Source organism: Chelonia mydas, chromosome 1, assembly GCF_015237465.2.
Source record: "Chelonia mydas isolate rCheMyd1 chromosome 1, rCheMyd1.pri.v2, whole genome shotgun sequence".
NCBI lineage: Eukaryota > Metazoa > Chordata > Testudines > Cheloniidae > Chelonia > Chelonia mydas.
This window is the reverse complement of record NC_057849.1, coordinates 51711500-51734988: the sequence shown is the minus strand read 5'-3', so window position 1 is coordinate 51734988 and position 23489 is coordinate 51711500.

The following is a 23489-nucleotide window of genomic DNA, read 5'->3' as shown; positions in this document are numbered from 1 at the left end:
GGCAGGCGCGCGACTGGGCCCGCTTTACGGCGGCAACTGTTGAGGGGAGTTTGGAGTGAGCACGCATGCGTAGTATGGAAAACTAACTTGGCACCTAGGGAAGAGCCACACCAGGGCGTGAAGTCCGCGTGCGCGGCGGTCGTTCTCTCGCGACCCCAAGACGCAATTTACTGCGCGTGCGCAAACCTCACATGGGCGCAGAGGCGAGGCGTGAATCATAGAATATCGGGGTTGGAAGGGACCGCAGGAGGTCACCTACTCCAACCTCCTGCTCAAAGCAGGACCAGTCCCCAATTTTTGCCCCCGATCCCTAAATGGCCCCCTCAAGGATTGAACTCACAACCCTGGGTTTAGCAGGCCAATACTCAAACTACTGAGCTGTCCATCACCCCCAAGATGAGATGAGGAGTGGGGGCCTGCGGCGACCTTAAGCACCCAGGGTAGCTGGGGTGGTCATTTGACAATGGAGATGCCTTGTCTGCGGAGGTCCGTGCGTGTGCCGGGCGGGGCAGCCCCACTCCCACATGCGTTGTTGTGCCGGAGAGCTGTGGCACGGGGCGCCAGGCCCTGCTGGGGCTACCCAGACTTTGGGTACAACCCACACTGATGAGTATGTCACACCTGCCCTGCAACCTAGGGTGCCTCGCAATGCCCTGCTAAAGGAGCTCCCAGCATGCAGGCCACCCCTTGAGTGTCTGTGCAGCTGCCACCTGCCAGCCACACATAGCTTACACTCTGGCTCTCTCCAGCCTCCGTCTTACTGTGGGGTGACCCCCAGAGCAGCCCCTCCCCCGCCAGTCCTGGATTTCCCCCATGCACAAGTGTGCATAGTGTACTGCCCAGCCCACTCCTGGGCAATGCAAGCTTATATGAAGGCCCTCATTTTATTAATATAAATTATATGCACAGATTGTGTTGTTGCAAATGGAATTTCCCAAGCACTTAAATTCAAATACATTGGGTTAGATCAAACAATAAAACAAGGGTATTAACTACAGAGAGGAAGATTTTAAGTGAATACAAGTAATGAGACATAAAAATCAGAAATGCTTACAGTAAAAATAAAGATAAAATGCAACTAGTGCCTAACTTAAACTGTGTTAAACTCAAAGTTTTCTCACCACTTGCTCTCCACAAACTTCCTGGCCAAACTTTTTAGGGCAGGACCCCTCCTTCTGTTTTAATGGCTGCTTCCTTTGTTCCTTCTGGTGCAGTGAATCAACAGAGAGAGAGCAAGGAAAAGGGGTGCCTTGGGGTGTTTTCCCTTTCTTTTTATAGTCCTGTCTTCCATTTGAGAAGCATTTCCAGCTGGGAGTATGGGTGACAGGCAGACTCTGTGGACAGGAACCCCATTCTGTTTCTTTGCTAAAATGTAGATATACCCCCATATCTCAATGTGTGTACTTTGACCCGTTAAACTTTTACCCCCAATCGGGGAGATTGCAGATTATGTATTCCTTACGCCACCTGCTCCTAAACCGAATTTCGCACCCCTTGATAATCTGTACCTTATTCCCTGATAACAAGAAACTTCTATGCTTAAACTCTGTACCGTTTTCTTTTTACTTCAACATCATCTTAATAAAATTATTATTTCTGCCCATGCCCTTTTTCTTGCCAGTGAATAACCAGTTAGCAGGTAATGACCCAATGACCTTGTTTACACCTGGCTGAGATGTCAGCTTGCCCTTTATCTTTGAGGAACTGGTTTGGTCACTCCCCAGGCTTGAAACATGTTTTAGTAACACCATACCGTGGAATGTTATAGTTTTACATACATTGTTGCCACATATGTTACCAGGACAAGTGAAATTATGAATTTTCAAATGATACCTCATGAGGTTTACTTTGTACAAAGATTATTACAATTAGTATGCAAGGGGTGACTAAAGGAGTACAGTCTGGCACAGGCTCTTAATACTGCGTGTTTGTTACACTGTTGCAAAGAGTGACAAGGAGGAGGGGGTGAAAATGACCCAGAAATGTGCTATGTAACTTACGGACAGCCCCTCTAGGCTCCCACGCTCCCACGCAGCCCAGCAAAAAAACCAAGCCACATGGTGATCCAGGGAACTGTCCTGCTCATCTGCCCCACAAATCAGCCTGTGAGTAGCCCCGCACCTAGGGCTGGGCAGAGTCTTGCCTGCTCCCTGCCTCATTGTTACCCAGCTCTATCTAGGATGCAGTGGAAAGAACCACAACACGTATCAACAGCACCAACACCTTCCATTTTTGAAAAGCACTGATGTGCCTTCTTGCATGCATGCAACAAGAATCTCGCCAAATTTGTAGCCCTCTGAAAGAACCAGCTCTGAACTGGTACCTAGAGTGAATTGTGTTGATGAATTGTATAGAAGTTACACATTATTTTTTCCCCATCCCTGATCTCTGTCTTTCGATTGTGATCTTTGTGGTGCAGGGATTGTTCATAGGTGTTTGCAAAGTGCCTAGCACATAGAGGGCACTACTGCAAATATGTAGCAATAGTAATGAGATTAATAATATACACCTCAGACAATTAGGGCTATTCTCAGAACCCTTTTACTCAATGGTGAACTTGAGTAGTTCTGCTGAAGTCAATTAATTTTATTTGTTTTGATTTAAATGCAACTAGACAGAATGCCTGTCTGAAACTCTAGATGTCCTTCTGAGTAATTAAAAACACAGTACAAAAATAATGACAAAACCTGAATACTACCACATTTCTCCCCCCTTCTCCACAAAACCATATAATAATTAGTTGGAACATGTTTTATACATCAGACCCCTTCACATGCCCAACAAGCAAAGGCAAAACTCTTTACAAAATACCCCAGCCCTTCCTAAGGGTCCTGTCTACAGATGGGTTTTGCAACATGCCAGGAAAGCCAACAGGCATGGGCTATTTCAGACCAAAGTGGAGGATTACGTCCAAAATTGAGAGGTCTTTGCAAAGACCACCCTGTTGGCAGCTCCCTCTCTTTTCACCTGAGGAGACGGTATCTCAGGCACTTTCTCTGATCTCAGTTGCAGCACTGGAGTTCTTACTGGAGGGCTGTGCTTTAAAGGCACAATTTGGCCCTTAGTTAGTATAATTGTTCCTCAATTTCTACACCTGAAAAAATGAAGATAACAAGAATGGGCATATTGAGGTTTGATCTACACTATAGATCTATATTGGTATGCCTGCGTTGCTCAGGGGTGTGAAAAATTCACACCTCCGAGTAACATAGTCATACCGACCTAACCCACCGTGTAGACAGCGGGATATCAGCAGGAGACCTTCTCCCACTGACATAGCTACATAGCTCTTGGGAAGGTGGATTAACAACACCGACAGGAGAGCTCTTTCCCATCAGTTTAGAGCATCTTCATTAAAATGCTACAGTTATGCAGCTGCACCCATGTAGTGTTTTGAGTGTAGGCTTGCCGTGGGTCAGACCAATGGTCCATCTAACCCAGTATCCTTTCTTCTGACAGTGGCCGGTGCCAGATGTTTATGTTTATGTGATGAACAGAACAGGGCAATTTTTCAGTGATCAATCCCTTGTGATCCAGTCCCAACTTCTGGCAGTTGGAGATTTAGGGATACCCAGAGCATGGGATTGTGTCCCTAACTATCTTGGCTAATAGCCATTGATGGATCTCACAGGGATGTTGTAAGGCTTAATTAGTTTGCAAAATACTTTGATATCCTTTGATGAAAGGCACTTTAGAATGCAAAGCAAAATATTATAATATTATGATGTTTCTACTTTGTGTTAACCAGAAGGTTGCTTTTTGAATGATTTGGAACGTTTCTGCATACGAAGAAACAGAAATGGAAAAGGAATGGATAGCTAATCAATTTAGCCTAACTTTGAACTCATGGAATATTATGGGTTAAAAATTGCAATGAAATATTGTTTTGTTCCTGATGTGACTAGGAGAGACTGTAGAAAATGTGGAGAAAGAAACGTTCAAATGCAAAAAACAAATGCTATATGCCATATACCATTTGTACCAGCCTTGATTTTGGGGAATTAAGGCCATGTTTTGACAATTTGGTCCTTAATCTCCATGTCCCAGCTGCCCAGCTGGGAACAGATACACAGTCTTTGGCCTTCCCAGGTTTGTCTAATATCGGATGCCAAAAACTGCATGCTTAAATCATAGATATTCATCTGTGTGCAGGCTGCCTACTCGGGTTTGAATAGAGTCTGTACATTTCTGATCTACATTAGTGCTCATAAAGTGGTTCATTTTGATGTGCCAGAGCTTTTGTGCCAATTTTTTAGTACCTAGTCCTCAGTAACTATCCTGGTGAGAAGTACTCATTAGAAAAGCAGTCATTGGGGACAGAATTCAAGAAGATTGTGAGAATATTGATGATGGTGAGAGTATTGGTGGCACATCATCTAAACTAGTAAACTCATCCAGTAGCCACCAATACAATTAATCTCTCCTGGCTTCTGCTGCCAGCAGCACAAAATACCACCCACTACTGGTGGCTTTTGACAGTTTTGCATTGTTTTGATTTTCTTGACAAATAACACATTTTTCAAAGTTTCTGGAGAATCTTTTTCTCTTTTATGTAAGATCTGAGGGGCTTGTATCCTCCATGGCTTCATATACTATAATTTCCCAGCAGAGGTAAAATTCCCAAAGTATATTGTTAGCATTACTACCGCCATTTTTCATTTTGTACATATGTATAGACTGGTGATAAATTAGAGTTATTAGGTCATAACTGAGGAACTGGGGAAGCTATTATCGATTGGAATACACTAAGAATATATTGACAGGCAGTGATGTTTATTCCAAATATTAATATAGGGTGAGAACTAAGTATTAGCACATCAACCTGTCTTTCACTATCCATATGAAGTGATTAGGCCACTTGAGCTGCCCTAGTTCTGGCATAAGATGGCACTGATGTGTATATTTGCAGCTGCAGCAAAATTTTCCCTTTTATGAGGACAGAGGGTATGAAGTCTGTTTGCTTATTGTTGTTTAAGAGTGTTTTGCACACAAAGTGCTTTTGCTGTTATCTTTTAATGTGTGTATCTCATGAAATATTAAGACCTTCAGTGGAAAGTGAGATGATGAAATTCATATATCCAATGTTAAGGTAGCCCTACAGAGAAACCATAAAATAAATGCAAATTATCTTGTAACCTTATTATACCATTATAAAATGAAAACATCAAGCTAAGGAGAGTGCCTGAGATTTTAAAACACAGCTTTGAAAGATACATGAATAATACAAGGAAATAGAGCCTTCTGAGTAAAGCTGTGATAGGGTTGCCACTTTTGGTTGGACGTATTCCTGAAGATTTCATCACATATAACATAATCTTTAATTAAAGATTAATCTTTAATTCCTGGAGACTTCCGGACAATCCTGGAGGGTTGCCAATCCTAAACTGAGAATTAATTTCATTTAAAGCCCATCTCTTAACAAAGACATTTCTTTTTGAAAAGGATTCAAAAGTTGATAGCAGAAAAAATGGCTTCTTGTCCTTTAGTTCTATTGCTCATTTTACTGCTTAACACCATCCATATTGAGTCATAAAACCTAGTGAGAAAACCATGAGGAGATTCTAAAGCCTGGTAATAGGAAAACCTGATACAATCAAAAAAGACAAAACAAACAAAATGGTGAAATGTGCCTTTCGAATATTAATTCCTTGAAAGCAATGAATGTTGAACCCTCATCATTAATGGCAATGCAAACTGCATTAGACTGCCAGTGGTGAACTTCTTAAGGTTTTGTTTTGATAACCAAAGTTTTGATGCTTATATTATCATATACTATAAACAGCCTTTCTCACAGTACTGAAGTGTTTCGGTTTTCCAGACAACATGCAGAAGGACATAGCCTTTCAAAAATAAAAATTGACTACATTTTTGCAAACCTCAGTGTGACGGAGTATACACCTGTGTTCACCCTACACACTACTGTAATAATGTTTGTACAAGGTCTGCCTTGTGAGGTATTATTTAAATAACTTGCTCATCAAGAATATCATGACAAAATGCACAGAGCAACATTATATGTAAAGTTATGAACATAAGTTGAAATCATGACTGAACTATGTTTCCTAGATAAATCTGGGGTGTGGCTAAAACAGTTTCTCAGAGACAAAGGCAAGCTCTGGTGCCTCAGCCGGGTCTGACCAAGGCTGATGGACCATTACCTGCTAAGTGGCCATTCTTTGGCAAGCAACTGGGCAGGGACAAAAATCTACATTTTAGCAAAGAAACAGCATGGAGTTTTCTTTCTTCACTAGATTGCCTGTTGCCTTGCTCCCAGCTGGAAATGCTTCTGAAAGCGGGGAAGAGACTATTAAAAAAGTGACAGATACTCCAAGACACCCTTCCCTTTCTCTCCCTGCCCAGCACATTCTCTGCACCTCAGAAGACAAAAGGAACTGCCACTGGACTTTGTGGGAGGGATCCTCACCTGAAGAGTTTGGTCAGTAACCTTGCTGTGTTGTACCAATAAAATAAAAACCAGCAGGATCTTATTAAAGGGAAAAAGGCAAAATACCACATTTATTGTGAATACAGAAAGAATCATAGTAAGCAGTTAGTTACAGCTGTAACATTCCATTCAATCTCATCTTTATTCACACATTCATTCATACACACACACACACACAGGTTCTGCAAGGTTGTTATCATAGTAAGCAGTTAGTTATAGCTATAACTTTCCATTCAATCTCATATTTATTCACACACACACACACACACACACACACACACACACACACACACACACACACACACACAGGTTCTGCAAAGTTGTTATCATAGTTACCAGCCTTAGAGTTGCTCATGCCAAGCCACTGGCCAGGTGGCCTGGACATGAGGAGGGAGCAGGGCCTTGTCAGATGCTCATCTGATGCTCCTGGAAGTTGGTTTGCAGAATCAGACCCCAAAGTTCTCACTTTTTAGAGTCTATTTTTATAGGGATTTCTTCCTATGCCAGTCTATGGGAATTGCTGCATCATGCTGTTGCTGAATCAATCAGCAGATAGCACATTCCTGATGGCTCCAAGATGTTATCTTGTTCTTTGGTTCTCCCATTCTTGAGGCTGTTGGGTGGATTCCAGTCTGCCCTCCGGGGGTCCTCTGGTTATTTCCACTTCACGCCTTCTTCAGCCGATGGACACTGGATTCTTAGGCTGGCACCTCCCTGATCATTTAGTTATTATCCACACCAAGCATCCATCCACATACATCCTCTATCTCTATTTTAATCACAATTGTTAATACAACAAAAGGGCGGGGAGTTTCTGGGTGCTGTTTCTGTTGTTAGAGTATTGCTTTGAGTCTCTCTCTCTCTGTGAATTGCTTTGAGAACAGACTCTGTCTTAGAATGTACTAACACAATTAGCAGCTTGCAAGTTTCACACATAGAGGGAGAGAAACAGTACCAAAAACCAAGAGACCTCTTAATTAGTAATACCCTGGAATTTAAACTATGGGGAATCAAACTCATTTGTGATTTTAATACAGAACTTCTTTAATATGATCCAACAGCTGAAAGCATGTGGTGGGAAATTTTGCTTGAATCTAATATAGTTTGTTAAGTTAGGCACTAGTAAATGTTATATCTTTATTTTTATGACTTGTATGCCTCATTACTTGCACTTACTTAAAATCTCTCTCTTTGTAGTTAATAAACTTGTTTTACTATTTTATCTAATCCAATGTGTTTAAATTGAATTGTCTGGATAACTATTTAAGATAATAAGCTTGCATATTATTCCCCTAAAGGAATAACAAATTTAATATGTTAAACTGTCCAGGAGCGGGCCAGGCAGTACAGGACATACATTTCTGTGGGAAAATCTGGGACTGGGGGTGTGTTGGGGTCACCCTACAGCATAACCCAGATTGGTAAAAGCCAAGGTGTGGATGGCTGGCTGGCTGCAGCACATGCACAGACATAGCTGGGAGTAACTTGGAGGCTGTTTATGACCAGTCCAGACTGGAGGCTACATCAGCAAAGCAGTGTAAAGGGCACCCCAGGTTACAGGACTAGTCTAGATTGTGCCCTGCTATGTCAAACTCAGAAAAAAGTTTGGGATCAGTTTGGTCTGAGTTGTGGAAAAAGGTTCAGGTTGTACTAAAGGCGTGACATGTCAGAGTGCTGGTAAAAGGCTAGTTTTTATTTCTTGGTCTCAGGCACATGACATTTCTCAGGGGTATTTCTGTCCCATGGCAGGGCACATCCACTGATTCTAATGGTTACTGTTATATCTGCCTCCTCCCCTTCATTTATTTATTTTATATTAAATGAAAATAAAATGATATCTGATTAAAATTAATTAAAAAAACATAAATAGAAATGTGCAGGCGGGAGGTCAGGGAAGATGATCTCAATCTCCTGGAGAGAAAAGGGGATTATTTCGCCTCTTAGCAGACACCTGTCCTGAACTACTATCGCTGAACCTCAGCTGCTTTTTGGTTACCTGGCCACTTCGTGTTCTCAACACAAAGCCTTCTGTGATAGCCTTTTCAGCAGCTGGAGTGGATTTGACATCTGGATCCCATGTTTGCTGCTATTGCGTTTTTCATTGTCTGTGACTGGGTGGGCATATGTTACTTCTTTTAGCATAGGTACACTATCAGTAGCATTTTGGATGTCCTCAACAAATGCAGAGACAGTGTCCTTCTTGATTGTGATTAGATGTCTTCTGTTCCTTTAGAGTGGGTATAGCATATAACTTTGATGTAGATAACATAGCGGTTACTTTGGCAAGGGTCAATATCCCTGATTCTAATGACTATTGTTACATTGGTTGACTGTTATTTTTCTAAAACATTTAATCCATTTCCACTTTACACTGACAATGCAGAAGATTTCAATGTTTGCAGCCCAAAGTGTGTGAGCACCAAATAGAGAGAAAAATAATCGTGTATAGTAAAAGTAGGCATAACTACTGTGCTTGATGAAGTGGTAAGGATAAGTAATGCAATGAAATGAAGAAATGAAAAAAAATGAGGTTGAATATCAGGAAAATTGGTGAGGTCCATTAGGCTGTAAAACATTCTTCCAGTAGAAGTGATAAAAGCCCAGTTGCTTTGGACATTTAAAACTAGACTGAACAAAGCACTAGAAAGTGTTAGCAAAGAAGCAATCCTGTGTTGTCAGGGAGATGGACCAGATGATCTATGAAGTCCAGCAAGTCTTTCCACTTCTAACATCTATGGCCTTGGGGAATTTCAGTTGTTTACGTTCTCTAACTCATAATAATGGTTGGGCCAGGGGGTGACCTTTTTTGGCTCTACTACTTAACTTCCTTCATGCACTGATTATGGAGCTATTCATATTTCATCAGAGTCTCAAGCCAGCTACAAACAAGTTTTGCCCTACATAGACCTATCACCTTCACTTTAGTCAACCAGCAAGATGTTGTCTGTGAGACTTGCACAGTACATACATGGACATTCTGTGTCAGGTCAACCATGCAACTACTTCTTGCAAAGTTTTAAAACTTCTTTCTGCTTGCATATTTAGCTCAGCATCTATATTTTATTTTGTCTTCCTGGTCTTATGCAAAGAATTTCTCACATATAGGTGTTTTAAAAATCATCCAATTTTTCTGATTTTCATGATTTTTTTTTGGTAGCACTCATGAGTCACCTCCATGAGTGAGAATTGTTTCATGTTATGTACAGAAAGTTCTTTTCTTGGACTGCAATTATATTTCTTCACCTCTTCCTACTGCCTCGATCAAACTGTGAAATAGCAATTCTGCAAATTCTTATCTGCAGGTACAGATGTTTCAGTTACTTGTTTGTCCTTAGGAAACTGCTTTTTTATTATTATTAAATTGATTGTCATGATGGGTATCAGGGGATCACAGACTGCTAGTCGGGATGGAGATTGTCTCAGCTAGACACCAAGTAGATGAAAGGGGGTATAGGGAAGAAGGGTGGTCCTGGTATGGAAAAGATTGAGAGTTGTTGGCTTATGCAGTCACTGATTAAGACCATATTCCTCTCACTAATTAAGATTTATAAGTTCTTCATTAATGTGTTGGCCTGCCAGCTGCTCTCAGGGCTTTAACTCTCTTTGCCATTAGCTGGTCAAGAGCCTGCTGTCATGAATAGCAAAAGCTTCTATTGACTTCAGTGTGATCAGATTCAGAGCATCTCAGAAGGAAAGAGCTCCCCCAGGGGAGAGAAAGGTTCACACTATTCAAAGGACTGAATCACTGAATGATCCTGAGAATGTAACACATCAGTGCTGAAGCAGCTGTGTGCTTCTCCCCTGGTTTTGTCTCTGGTTGATGCTACACGATGAGTTTTCTGTCAAAACATGCAGAAATGGCTGATGGAAGGAGAAACAGACTAATATATGTATGTGCTATGTCCCTGCAGCTGCTCTCTGACTGTGCCTTCTATCTTGGCAATCATATCTCATCAGACCCTGTTGATCTTCAAATGTGCTGTGTTTGTGTAGAGAGGCAACTGGGAGGGAGGGGAAAACACACTGCTTAGGCTGCTTTCCCCTCCAACCTCAATCTTCAAACCAGTTTTCTGCAAGTGCCCAATAGAGGGAAGCATTTGGCTCTAAATTGTTACACACTAAAATCATGGAGTTGGGAATACTTTAAAAACGCATCTTGCAAATGCTCAGAACATCAACAAGTCTGCTTTTCTCCTCACAGAAATGACAGTAAGGTGGGGATGGTAGCATACTTCCTCTCCCCTTGAAGGCATCACCAGCTTCAAAGTGCCTTGTCACACTACAATTGTACAACTGTACAAAAAAGAACTTAGTTACTGCAGCATTGATTCTTTTCCCATTTATAAGTCATTTCTGTTACATGAGCTGAAACCAAGCATATTGTACACCAAGTAATATTACAAATTTGACTAAGGATCTAATTAATAGTCAGATCATAAACTTTAATCTCATTCTGCTTTTCTGCAGTTATTATAAGGTAGCGGGGTATTTTCTAAAAATCTGAAAGCACATGATTCAAGCCATGTTAGTCTTTTGCTTCTTCTGTCACTGTCACTTATTGTGGGCCAAATTCTGCTGCCATTACTCACTCTGCATAATAACTTCCTCTGTAAGGGAGGTAGCATCTGGCTGTAAACATTTGGTAAAAGACATTTAGTGTACGCATAGTTAAGGGTTGAAAACAACAGTGCAGTGCTCAGAGGATAAAGCCACTGCTGGTGCGCTGGTCAATGGGATCTGAACTGGGTGAATGTAGGAAGCGGAGATGGTGTGGATTTGTGATTCTATTGGTGGGGAAGGAGTAGTGCAAAGGCTGAGCTCTGGAAAATAAAAATAATGACAGGATGAAGTTTAGCTCAGTATGCTTCAGCTTTTGTCACAAAAGGTCTTTTGGAGGAAAGTACCTAGGAGTTCTGATCAGCTACCTCATCTACTGTGGGCAGACATTATTTTCATAAATGCCAGTCTTAAGCCATATTAATCTGCTTGTGCGTTGTTACAAAGTTTTCCTGTGCTGTTTTCTGTTTTCACTTTTGAAAACAATGTATATAAAGATCTCAGATAGTGATATTATGTACAAATATGCCTGTTTTCTATTATATACATATATATATATAAAAATGCTAAGGGACAAATTCTGCCCTGACTTACATCCTGTACAATTACATTATGTCAGGGCAGAATTTGACACTAAGCATCATTTACTTGATGAATTGGGGGAAAGGGACAATGTTTCATTTTATAAATCAAGCCCTTACATCAAGAAGATCATGATACCTTTAGTTATCCCTACAGTAACAGGCTGATCCATCTTGCTTTTGGAAAAAGCCCAGCAGCAGAAAGGCTAAGCTACTTTTTACCCCTTTCATATCCATGAAGGTTTATAATTAGGGCCCTACCAAATTCACATCCATTTTGGTAAATTTCATGGTCATAGGATTTAAAAAATTGTAAATTTCATGATTTCAGCTAGTTAAATCTGAAATTTCACGGTATTGTAACTGTAGGGGTCCTAACTCAAAAAGGGTTCTGAGTAGTTCACAGAAGGACTGCCACCAGCTAAGTAATGTGAGAGGAGCACAACACATTTCTCAGTCCCTGACGGCCATCTTCTATGACTTTGAGATCTTTCTCCTCCCCTCTGTGCCAAGGGAAGGCAACAGAAGGGTTGGAGTCATCACTTCGAAAAACAACTTTGTGTTAACTTGTCTATTAAAGGTGTTATATAAATGCAAATTCCTTTCTAGTCTACTCTGTCACCAGTATTGCATTTGTCCCACTGATAAGGTTTCATATGAGAAATTAATCTAAGAAATTAAAAATTAGCTGTATAAATTTCTAGAGTGATGACTGCTACAGTTCTGGCTGTGAATGTGTGAGATGCTTGTGGAAAAGGCAGCTGTGCTCCCACAGAAGAGACAAAGATAATCTGAACCTCACGCTCCCTACTTGGCTGTCCATATCCAGGAGCCCCCTTGCTCCCTGACCCCCCAGGCTCCTTACTTTTATTGCTATCTAAACCCTATGCTCTTTTCCTTGTTCGTAAATCATAGAATCATAGAACTGGAAGGGACCTCAGAAGGTCATCTAGTCCAGTCCCCTGCACTCAAGGCAGGACTAAGTATTACCTAGACCATCCCTGACAGGTGTTTGTCCAACCTGCTCTTAAAAATCCCCAGTGATGGAGATTCCACAGCCTCCCTAGGCAATTTATTGCAGTGCTTAACCACCCTGACAGTTAGGAAGTTTTTCCTAATGTCCAACCTAAACCGCCCTTGCTGCAATTTAAGTCCATTGCTTCTTGTCCTATCCTCAGGGATTAAGAAGAACAATTTTTCTCCCTCCTCCTTGTAACAACCTTTTATGTACTTGAAAACTGTTATCATGTCCCCTCTCAGTCTTCTCTTCTCCAGACTAAACAAACAAATTTTTTCTATCTTCCTTTATAGGTCATGTTTTCTAGATCTTTAATCATTTTTGTTGCTTTTCTCTGGACTTTCTCCAGTTTGTCCACATCTTTCCTGAAATGTGGCACCCAGAACTGGACACAATACTCCAGTTGAGGCCTAATCAGTGCGGAGTAGAGCAGAAGAATTACTTCTCATGTTTGCTTACAGTACTCCTACTAATACATCCCAGAATGATGTTTGCATTTTTTGCAACAGCGTTACACTGTTGACTCATATTTAGCTTGTGATCCACTATGACCCCCAGATCCCTTTCCGCAGTACTCCTTCCTAGACATTTCCTAGTCATTTCCCATTTTGTATGTGTGCAACTGATTGTTTCTTCCTAAGTGGAGTACTTTGCATTTGTCTTTATTGAATTTCATCCTATTTACTTCAGATTATTTCTCCAGTTTGTCCAGATCATTTTGAATTTTAATCCTATCCTCCAAAGCACTTGCAACCCCTCCCAGCTTGGTATCATCCGCAAACTTTATAAGTGTACTCTGTATGCCATTATCTAAATCATTGATTAAGATATTGAACAGAACCAGACCCAGAATCGATCCCTGCTGGACCCCACTCATTATGCCCTTCCAGCATGACTGTGAACCACTGATAACTACTCTCTGGGAATGATTTTCCAAACAGTTTTGCACCCACCTTATAGTAGCTCCATCTAGGCTGTAGTTCCCTAGTTTGTTTATGAGACGGTCATGTGAGGCAGTATCAAAAGACATACTAAAGGAGTCCAGACCAATTCATCTGTATGTTAGTTTTGCTCAAAATAGCTGTTAGTCTGATAAGAATGTATTTAGTGTTTAGACTCTAGTTGGGGAGCCAACTAGGGGGGGCGCTTTTCTTGACCTGCTGCTCACAAACCGGGTAGAATTAGTGGGGGAAGCAAAAGTGGATGGGAATCTGGGAGGCAGTGACCATGAGTTGGTTGAGTTCAGGATCCTGACGCAGGGAAGAAAGGTAAGCAGCAGGATACGGACCCTGGACTTCAGGAAAGCAGACTTTGACTCCCTCAGGGAACAGATGGCCAGGATCCCCTGGGGGACTAACATGAAGGGGAAGGGAGTCCAGGAGAGCTGGCTGTATTTCAAGGAATCCCTGTTGAGGTTACAGGGACAAACCATCCCGATGAGTCGAAAGAATAGTAAATATGGCAGGCGACCAGCTTGGCTTAATGGTGAAATCCTAGCGGATCTTAAACATAAAAAAGAAGCTTACAAGGAGTGGAAGGTTGGACATATGACCAGGGAAGAGTATAAAAATATTGCTCGGGCATGTAGGAAAGATATCAGGAGGGCCAAATCGCACCTGGAGCTGCAGCTAGCAAGAGATGTCAAGAGTAACAAGAAGGGTTTCTTCAGGTATGTTGGCAACAAGAAGAAAGCCAAGGAAAGTGTGGGCCCCTTACTGAATGAGGGAGGCAACCTAGTGACAGAGGATGTGGAAAAAGCTAATGTACTCAATGCTTTTTTTGCCTCTGTTTTCACTAACAAGGTCAGCTCCCAGACTGCTGTGCTGGGCATCACAAAATGGGGAAGAGATGGCCAGCCCTCTGTAGAGATAGAGGTGGTTAGGGACTATTTAGAAAAGCTGGACGTGCACAAGTCCATGGGGCCGGACGAATTGCATCCGAGAGTGCTGAAGGAATTGGCGGCTGTGATTGCAGAGCCCTTGGCCATTATCTTTGAAAACTCGTGGCGAACGGGGGAAGTCCCGGATGACTGGAAAAAGGCTAATGTAGTGCCCATCTTTAAAAAAGGGAAGAAGGAGGATCCTGGGAACTACAGGCCAGTCAGCCTCACCTCAGTCCCTGGAAAAATCATGGAGCAGGTCCTCAAAGAATCAATCCTGAAGCACTTAGAGGAGAGGAAAGTGATCAGGAACAGTCAGCATGGATTCACCAAGGGAAGGTCATGCCTGACTAATCTAATCGCCTTTTATGATGAGATTACTGGTTCTGTGGATGAAGGGAAAGCAGTGGATGTATTGTTTCTTGACTTTAGCAAAGCTTTTGACACGGTCTCCCACAGCATTCTTGTCAGCAAGTTAAGGACGTATGGGCTGGATGAATGCACTATAAGGTGGGTAGAAAGCTGGCTAGATTGTCGGGCACAACGGGTAGTGATCAATGGCTCCATGTCTAGTTGGCAGCCGGTGTCAAGTGGAGTGCCCCAGGGGTCGGTCCTGGGGCCCGTTTTGTTCAATATCTTCATAAATGATCTGGAGGATGGTGTGGATTGCACTCTGAGCAAATTTGCGGATGATACTAAACTGGGAGGAGTGGTAGATACGCTGGAGGGGAGGGATAGGATACAGAAGGACCTAGACAAATTGGAGGATTGGGCCAAAAGAAATCTGATGAGGTTCAATAAGGATAAGTGCAGGGTCCTGCACTTAGGATGGAAGAATCCAATGCACCGCTACAGACTAGGGACCGAATGGCTAGGCAGCAGTTCTGCGGAAAAGGACCTAGGGGTGACAGTGGACGAGAAGCTGGATATGAGTCAGCAGTGTGCCCTTGTTGCCAAGAAGGCCAATGGCATTTTGGGATGTATAAGTAGGGGCATAGCGAGCAGATCGAGGGACGTGATCGTTCCCCTCTATTCGACACTGGTGAGGCCTCATCTGGAGTACTGTGTCCAGTTTTGGGCCCCACACTACAAGAAGGATGTGGATAAATTGGAAAGAGTCCAGCGAAGGGCAACAAAAATGATTAGGGGTCTAGAGCACATGACTTATGAGGAGAGGCTGAGGGAGCTGGGATTGTTTAGTCTGCAGAAGAGAAGAATGAGGGGGGATTTGATAGCTGCTTTCAACTACCTGAAAGGGGGTTCCAAAGAGGATGGCTCTAGACTGTTCTCAATGGTAGCAGATGACAGAACGAGGAGTAATGGTCTCAAGTTGCAATGGGGGAGGTTTAGATTGGATATTAGGAAAAACTTTTTCACTAAGAGGGTGGTGAAACACTGGAATGCGTTACCTAGGGAGGTGGTAGAATCTCCTTCCTTAGAGGTTTTTAAGGTCAGGCTTGACAAAGCCCTGGCTGGGATGATTTAACTGGGACTTGGTCCTGCTTTGAGCAGGGGGTTGGACTAGATGACCTTCTGGGGTCCCTTCCAACCCTGATATTCTATGATTCTATGATTCTATGAAATGCTCGTAAGCTGCTGCATGCATTAATCTCACTTGTAATGTCAGTATTCCATGCTATAAGAAAATATGTACGTTTTGCTTTATAACTCCCAGTTCTTTCTTTGCTCCATCCCTTTTACCTCTTGCTCTTAATTTTCTAGCGCATAGCTCCCAGCTAAAGAGACTAGCTCTTTCTGAGGGTGTATGTTTTAATTCTGCAGTGGTAAAGCATACTGTTAATTTGTATTTCAACAGTCATGTTTAAATCCATTGAGTCTTTAGATGAAAACCAAGAATGTGTCTAGTGCCAGGAATTGTACAGGGAGCCTAGCCACCCAACTTGGGGCTGTGAATTGCACTTGGTGGCAGGGTTCTTAAAAGTTAGGCGCTGCACCTCTCAGCTTAAAGTCTGCTTGTAATCCCACTCTTTCTGTCTTGTTTGCAAGGTTTGTCTTTGCTGGGGCCATTAGATTCAAAGTCGTTCTGGGCTAAGGGAGTAGCGACCTGTTTGACACAGATTTTCCACTGTATGGCTCCATGTACATTCTTGGTACTATGCAATCATCATCATCATTTTAAAATTCCGACTGATTTGACTTGCTCATACATCTTTATTTGTAAATTCCTCATAATTTGTCATAGAGTAGTCTTCCAAGAGCTCTCACCTATTAAAATAAAACCAGCTGAGGCTACTTTCAAATGCTGTAGTTTGTGTCACCAGCAGATTATACAGAATCATAGAATCAAATAAATGTAGGGCTGGAAGGGACCCCAAGAGGTCATCTAGTCCATCCCTCCACTGAGGCAGGACCAAGTATATCGAGACTATCCCTGGCAAGTGTTTGTCTAACCTGTTCTTAAAAACCTACAATGATGGGAATTCCACAGCCTCCCTAGATAACCTATTCCAGTGCTTAGCTATCTTTATAGTTAGAACGTGTTTCCAAATATCTAACCTACAGATTACTTCTTGCCTTACCTTCAGTGGACATGGAGAACAATTGATCACTGTCCTCTTTATCACAGCTCTTCTTTTGTATGGAAATAGCAACATTTACAAGTTAACAGAAAGGTTGTAATCCATTTGAGGCTTCAGGAGATGCCAAGTGCGCCTTTGGTATACCTCCTGGAAATGAAAAGATGGGAGCACTTGTTCACAATGTGTTTGATGATTTGGAGATCTCCACATTAACACTGTGGCAAATCCTTGATCCCCCATTTGTGCATCAGGTGTGTGCAACATCCTAATATCGTTGATGGTCGGCCACTGTCTTCAGCAGAGCAAGAGACCAGATGGTGGGAATCATCTGTGAGGTGCTTGTTGTTTACATCAGAGCCTGCCCATTGCATCTGCCAGGTGTCTTCTGGGTTGAAGTTGGATGATAAAATAATGTCTGCAGCCCTTAACATGTTTGAAGACTGTTATCAGGTCCTCCCTTTTCTCAAGACTGCACATGCTCAGGGTTTTTTTTAACCTTTTCTCATAGGTCAGATTTTCTAAACCTTTTATCATTTTTGTTGCTCTCTTATGGATTCTCTCCAATTTGTCCACATCTTTCTTAAAGTGTGGTGCCCAAAGCTGGGCATAGTATTTCAACTGAGGTCTTATTAGTACCAATAGAACAATAGGACAATTACCTCCCGTGTCTTACATAATATACCTGTTAATATATCCCAGAATGACATTCGCTTTTTTTGAAACTGCATCACATTGTTGGCTCATATTCAATTTGTGATCCATTATAACCTCCCGATGCTTTTCAGTGGTACTACCACCTAGCCAGTTATCCCCCATTTTGTAGTTCTGCATTTGATTTTTCCTTCCTGAATATAATATTTGTACTTGTCTTTAATAAATTTCATCTTGTTGATTTCAGACCAGTTCTCCAATTTGTCAAGGTTGTTTTGAATTCTAAACTTATCCTCCAAAATGCTTGCAAACCTTCCCAGTTTGTTGTCATCTACAAATTTTATAAGCACACTCTCCACTGCATTATCCAAGTCATTAATTAAAATATTAAATAGCACCTGACCCCAGGACAGACCCCACCTCCCACTACATACATCCTTCCAGGCTCTGATGTAAACAACAAGCACATCATAGATGATGCATAATCCAGCCTCTAGAATAGCAATAAAAACTCCTACCTTGCCAACCACCCTTCAAATGGTTTTATATATTTCCCAAGGGTTAATTTAACTTTGAGTCTAGCTAGCACATGGAGTAAATGTAATTCCAGCTAATGTGCTATACTGGCGATTAAACCTAAGTGCAGCCTGGAAGGCTATAGGCTTTTTCCTGTAACAATGTTAGGGCTTAATAAAGAGCAATACCACTGTAAAATCGTTTAGGCCTTGAATCACTTGGCCTAATGTTCACTGTGTTTGTTTCTGGAGAGTTTTTCCACGTCCCCATCAGAACTCTAAACCTTCCCCATTTTTCTTTATTTTGCACTTCACTTTTACTCTTGATGCCCTGTGTTGCAGCCCCCAATATTCTAGCTGAGGAAGACTGGACAGGAGACTGCAGAGCAAACCTATCAACTCCCCTATATTTGGGGCCTGATCCAAAGTCCACTGATGTCAATTGGGAATCTCTGGATAAGGCTGCTAGAGGGAAATGCCTGCAAATTCCTCTTGCCCACTCATCCTCAAAATGCTTATCCAGCCATATCTGAAATATGAGCAAGACATACTCTATACCCTCCATAATAAGAGGCTCAAGGAGAAGAGTGAGGAGAGAGTAACAGAGTGAGAGGACCAAGAGTGGTTAGAGTAGTTATGGGGAAAGAATGGAGGGAGAGAATGGGAGAAGAGAGTGGAAGAAAAGAAAATACCCTGAAGTTAGACAGAGAAGAGGAGAAAGGAAAAAAATTAGAAAAAAATATCTTGAGAAAAGGTTTTAGGGTTTTTGCTAAACTCTGTTATCTTTGCTGCCTGGTCTTCCCATATACCTTCTGTGTGTTTTGTCCACCTGTAGCATCCTATTTGACACCTAGACTGTAATCCCTCTGGTGCAGGGTATGTTTTCTTTGTTATTGGTCTGCATAGCACCTTGCAAAAAAGAGGCCCTGATCTTGGACTGGCATTCTTAGGTGCCATCATGATAAGAAAAATAAGCCAAAATATTTTAAAGGTGTTACGAAATGTTTCTTTAAATGCTTCTGAGGGAAGATCAACATTGGAGAAGACAGAATAAAAGAATCACTAAAAAATAAAATGGAGAATATGAAGGGACCATGACATCCTGCTCCTGCAGAGTTTGTGGAGTCAGGAAATGAGCTATGGTGAAAGTGAGTAAGCAGGTCACCCAGAATCACAGTTGGGACAGAAACACCATTAATGTCAGTGTTGTTCAGCAGGTGTAGAGTTCCTCTTTGTCCAATCTTCAAAAGTCTAGATTTGTGAAAATTCTAGCATGATGCAGTCTGCCTGGCATCCTATTGACACATCCAAGAATCTTCCACAATGAACCTCAAAGCCTGAATCACTGTTGACAGTGCGTCTTTCTGTTACTGTACTCCTGGGATTTTGTGGCACATGGGTTATCTCAGTGAAATCTGCACAGTTCAAGTACCCCAACTTCTTAATTCTCTCAGTCATCTCTGGAATGTTGGCCACCTAGATCTCCTCCCCTGCAGCACACTATGGATTGCCCTGAAAACCTCCCCCACAGAAGCCTCCCCCATCATACACCACCCACCATAGGTGCTGGAACTAGGGCTGTTCAGGGTACTGCTGCACTCCTTGGCTTGAAGTGGTTCCATTATATACTGGATTTACAGTTCGTTCAATGGCTCTCAGAACCCCCACTATAAAAATTGTTCCAGCACCCCAGCTCCCACCTCCAAACTGGTGCCAACTGACCAGTGATTATCCACGGGGTGTTCACACCACTCTGTCTCATGAGGAAGGGAGTTCTCATCCTTGTGGTCTGGTACTTTAATGTTGGGGCTGGCTCGCCCCACGACACTCAGGAAAGTCTGCTTCCCCATTCTAAAGTTTTGCAGCTATTGCTGCTTATTCCATGTCATGAGTACAACTCTGCCTTACTAGTCTGTGGTCATGTACAAGACGCCAGAGTAGTTCCCTGTGATTGTCTACCCACTGAGGATCATCCACAAGTACAGCATGCAGCCATCTACTAAGGTGATGAGCTCCATGAGCTATGTATATTGATAGCTCCAGCCCCAGAGCACCCACAGAGTCGCCCCCTATGTCCCCTCAAATAAGTGTAGAACACTAATAGTGCAGTCCTATTTTTGCCATCTGATTCATTTGATATTAATATATTTCCCTGTGATTTTCCTAAGACACTTGCATTCTCTTGTTTTTCCTGATTAAAATTCTGCTGGTCAGGACTCAAAACACAAAGCCTAATCAGACACCCAATCTGAGGAATCTCACAAAAAAAGTCTCCCTCCTCATTGCCCCTCATCCTGCCTAATAGTACCATGTGTCTTTATTGACTCCCACCAAATCCGTATGGAAAACATTGAGCTAATGGAATGATTTTAGTATTCAAAAGCCTTTTCCTGAATCAAAATGAGATCATGCTTGATCTCTGTAATTAAACTACCACCTGACTGATTCATCAAAGTACTTTCTCACAGATGAAAAATTGTAATTGCTGGAGGAGCATTCCTCTGACTAACAATGGCAGAATGTGGTCCCAACACATGGCCCAGCTTTTGTGCCAGGTAATTAAAGCTCCTTAGAAAGCTGTCCCAAGCTGAGAACCATAAAGTCTGGATCTTGCTCTCCTTCTGGCTCAGTAAATTATGAAATGCCCTTCAAATCATGACCTTTGAAATGTTGCAAAGCTTTTTCAGAGCACCGAGCACTGCCTACATATAAGAAGAAAAAAAACAAGGTTAATAAAAGCATGATCACTTTTGTTAAAAAACCCAATTCCTTAGAGTTTACTAGGAGGAAATTACCTTTCCATGGTTCTTGTAATCTGAACTATAAAAGTGCAGTGGGTGACTGCCTTATCCTTACACATTTAACTGCTTTGTTGCTACTGTGCTGTGTATGAAGACTGAGTAGAATACACTTCTGTTCATGCACAACTGGTGCCATGGGATAGTCCATGATCTCTTCTTGTTATTTCAGTGAAATATTAGCATTAATTATTACTGCTAATGATTATGTTGTTATTTATGTAGCACCATTGGTGTGACTGGCTCTTTACTGATATTAATGTCATGAGACTTGCTTTGCCTCAGAGACTTCATCAACATTAGGAAATTGACCCATTGCTGACAGTTGTTGTCAGCATATGTCCCTTTGAGCTGCCCCAACTAAGTCTCAAGAACAGTACCTGTAACAGCACTGAAAATGATCATGTCCCATTCACACTTGTGGTTAAACTCTTCCAGCACTAGTTCAGGGAGACCCAATGTCAGCAGGAGGTAATTTTCGTAGTGCAGGTGAGGTCTCTGAGGCAAATATCTCAATCACACCAATGATTCTGCATAAATATTAAAATAATTATTGGTCCTAACAGTTATAATAGCAATATTTCATTGAAATTGCCACCAAAAATCATGGGATATCTGAGGCTACATATCTACACCTCAGAAGCTGGAAGAATAAATAGTTTATGCTCTAATCATCCTGAAACTGGTACTGTAAAATTGTATTGCGGTTGCTTCCAGAGCCCTAAATGAATGAGAATTAAAAATCAACTGGCTTATTGCCAACCAGCACTACTGCTCTTCTGAAGATCATAGCTGACATACAATTACAGATGGAAAAGACTTATTTGTAATTTTTTGTTCCATTGAAGCACACTACAAGGACCCAGTTGTTAATAGAATTGCTTCCATCTGCTCCTTTTGGTTCCAAATATAAGGCTGACGACTGACAACACGAAAATAAATCTCTGGGCCAAATTTGCTGCTGGCATAACTCCACAGAAATCAGAGAATTTGGTCCTCTCTCTGAAGGATTGAGTCGGAATGGTTTAGTGAAAACCAACATGAGATGAATGCAAATAACAGTACTGTATTTGTGTAGTCTGTTGGGTCATCCTTTTGTCTCCCTTGCTATTGTTTTGTCCATGTAATAAATATCTAGTTGTGGGGGCTAGTATATGAATGCATAGAAGACTGATTGGTAACCTCTAGCTGATAAAGGTCATACAGTTGCACTGGATACATACTCACTGCATTTCAACACTCTCATACTTTGCCTGTCTCTTTTTGCAAAGAGCCACTGCAGATACATCAGCTCACTGACAGGTTAACACTCCAGTGCTTGAAAGGCCTTAAATAAGAAGAGTAGAAGGTGGGCAGTTAGCAGCCAACATTTGCACCCTTATGTTGAATGCCATGTCTACATTAGGGACTTTTTTGCGGGGAGGGGAGGGAAGACATCACCCCCACTCTTAACAGTGGTTCAACTGCACAAGTTGTAACACTGGTACAAATTTCTTTCTAACTATCCCTAGTGTAAACACCATTTGAAAGGGAGGTTTTTATGACTCTCAGTGCAGTCAAAAAAAAGGTGGACAACCCAATTTAACAGACCAAAGCATACTCAACATTTGGAATAATAACAACAAAAAAGCCACAAGTTGAGGGTGGGGTAATTTAAGGCTGGGAAGTTTTATGCAGAATCTGACATGAATCATCTACTGTAAGGGACATTTTCGAAAGACTTTCCACCATTGCCCACACTGGTTCAGGTGAGCAGATCTCATCCACACCATGCAGCCAGAGGGCCCTGTATGCGAGTACTTTCCTATATAGCTGACCTAGTGTTAGCCAATGGGATTGTTGTTCCTAAGTCACTTAGATACTTTGAAAATCACACACTAGGTCACCAGGTTAAATCTAGCCCAGGTTGTGAGTAACTAAAAGTTGTTACAGTGTGAAGGCTCTTTGATGGTCTATGTGAAATGAGTGAATTGTCTCAGCCCTGTTCCTGCTATATAAATATTCTGAGCGCAATACCCTCTATTCCAGCGGTTCTCAAACTTTAGCAACCCAAGGACCCCCATTTTGATTTAAAATTTTTCGTGGACCCCCAAGCACCCTGCTCAGCCCCAGGGCCCGCCCCCACTCCATCCAAGGCCCCACCCTCACCCCACTCCACCCCTGCCCCTCTTCTTCCCAGCCTCTTTCTGCCCCTCCCCTAGGCGTGTCCCATCCCCACTCCTCCTCCTCCCTCCCAGAGCCTCCTGCATGCCACTGAACAGCAGTTCTGTGGCATGCAGGAGGCACTGGGAGGGAGGGGGAGGAGTTGATCAGTGGGGCCGGCGGCCCCAGATATGACTTGTGGACCCCCTGGAGTATCCTCGTGGACCCCCAGGGGTCCGTGTTGAAGAAACGCTGCTCTATTCTAATTGTCAAGCTTATTGGCCATGTCAACAGAAATACTGAGAACTGACTGTGGATATAGACCTGCTAATATAAGTGACCTCTCCAAATTCATGGTGAAGT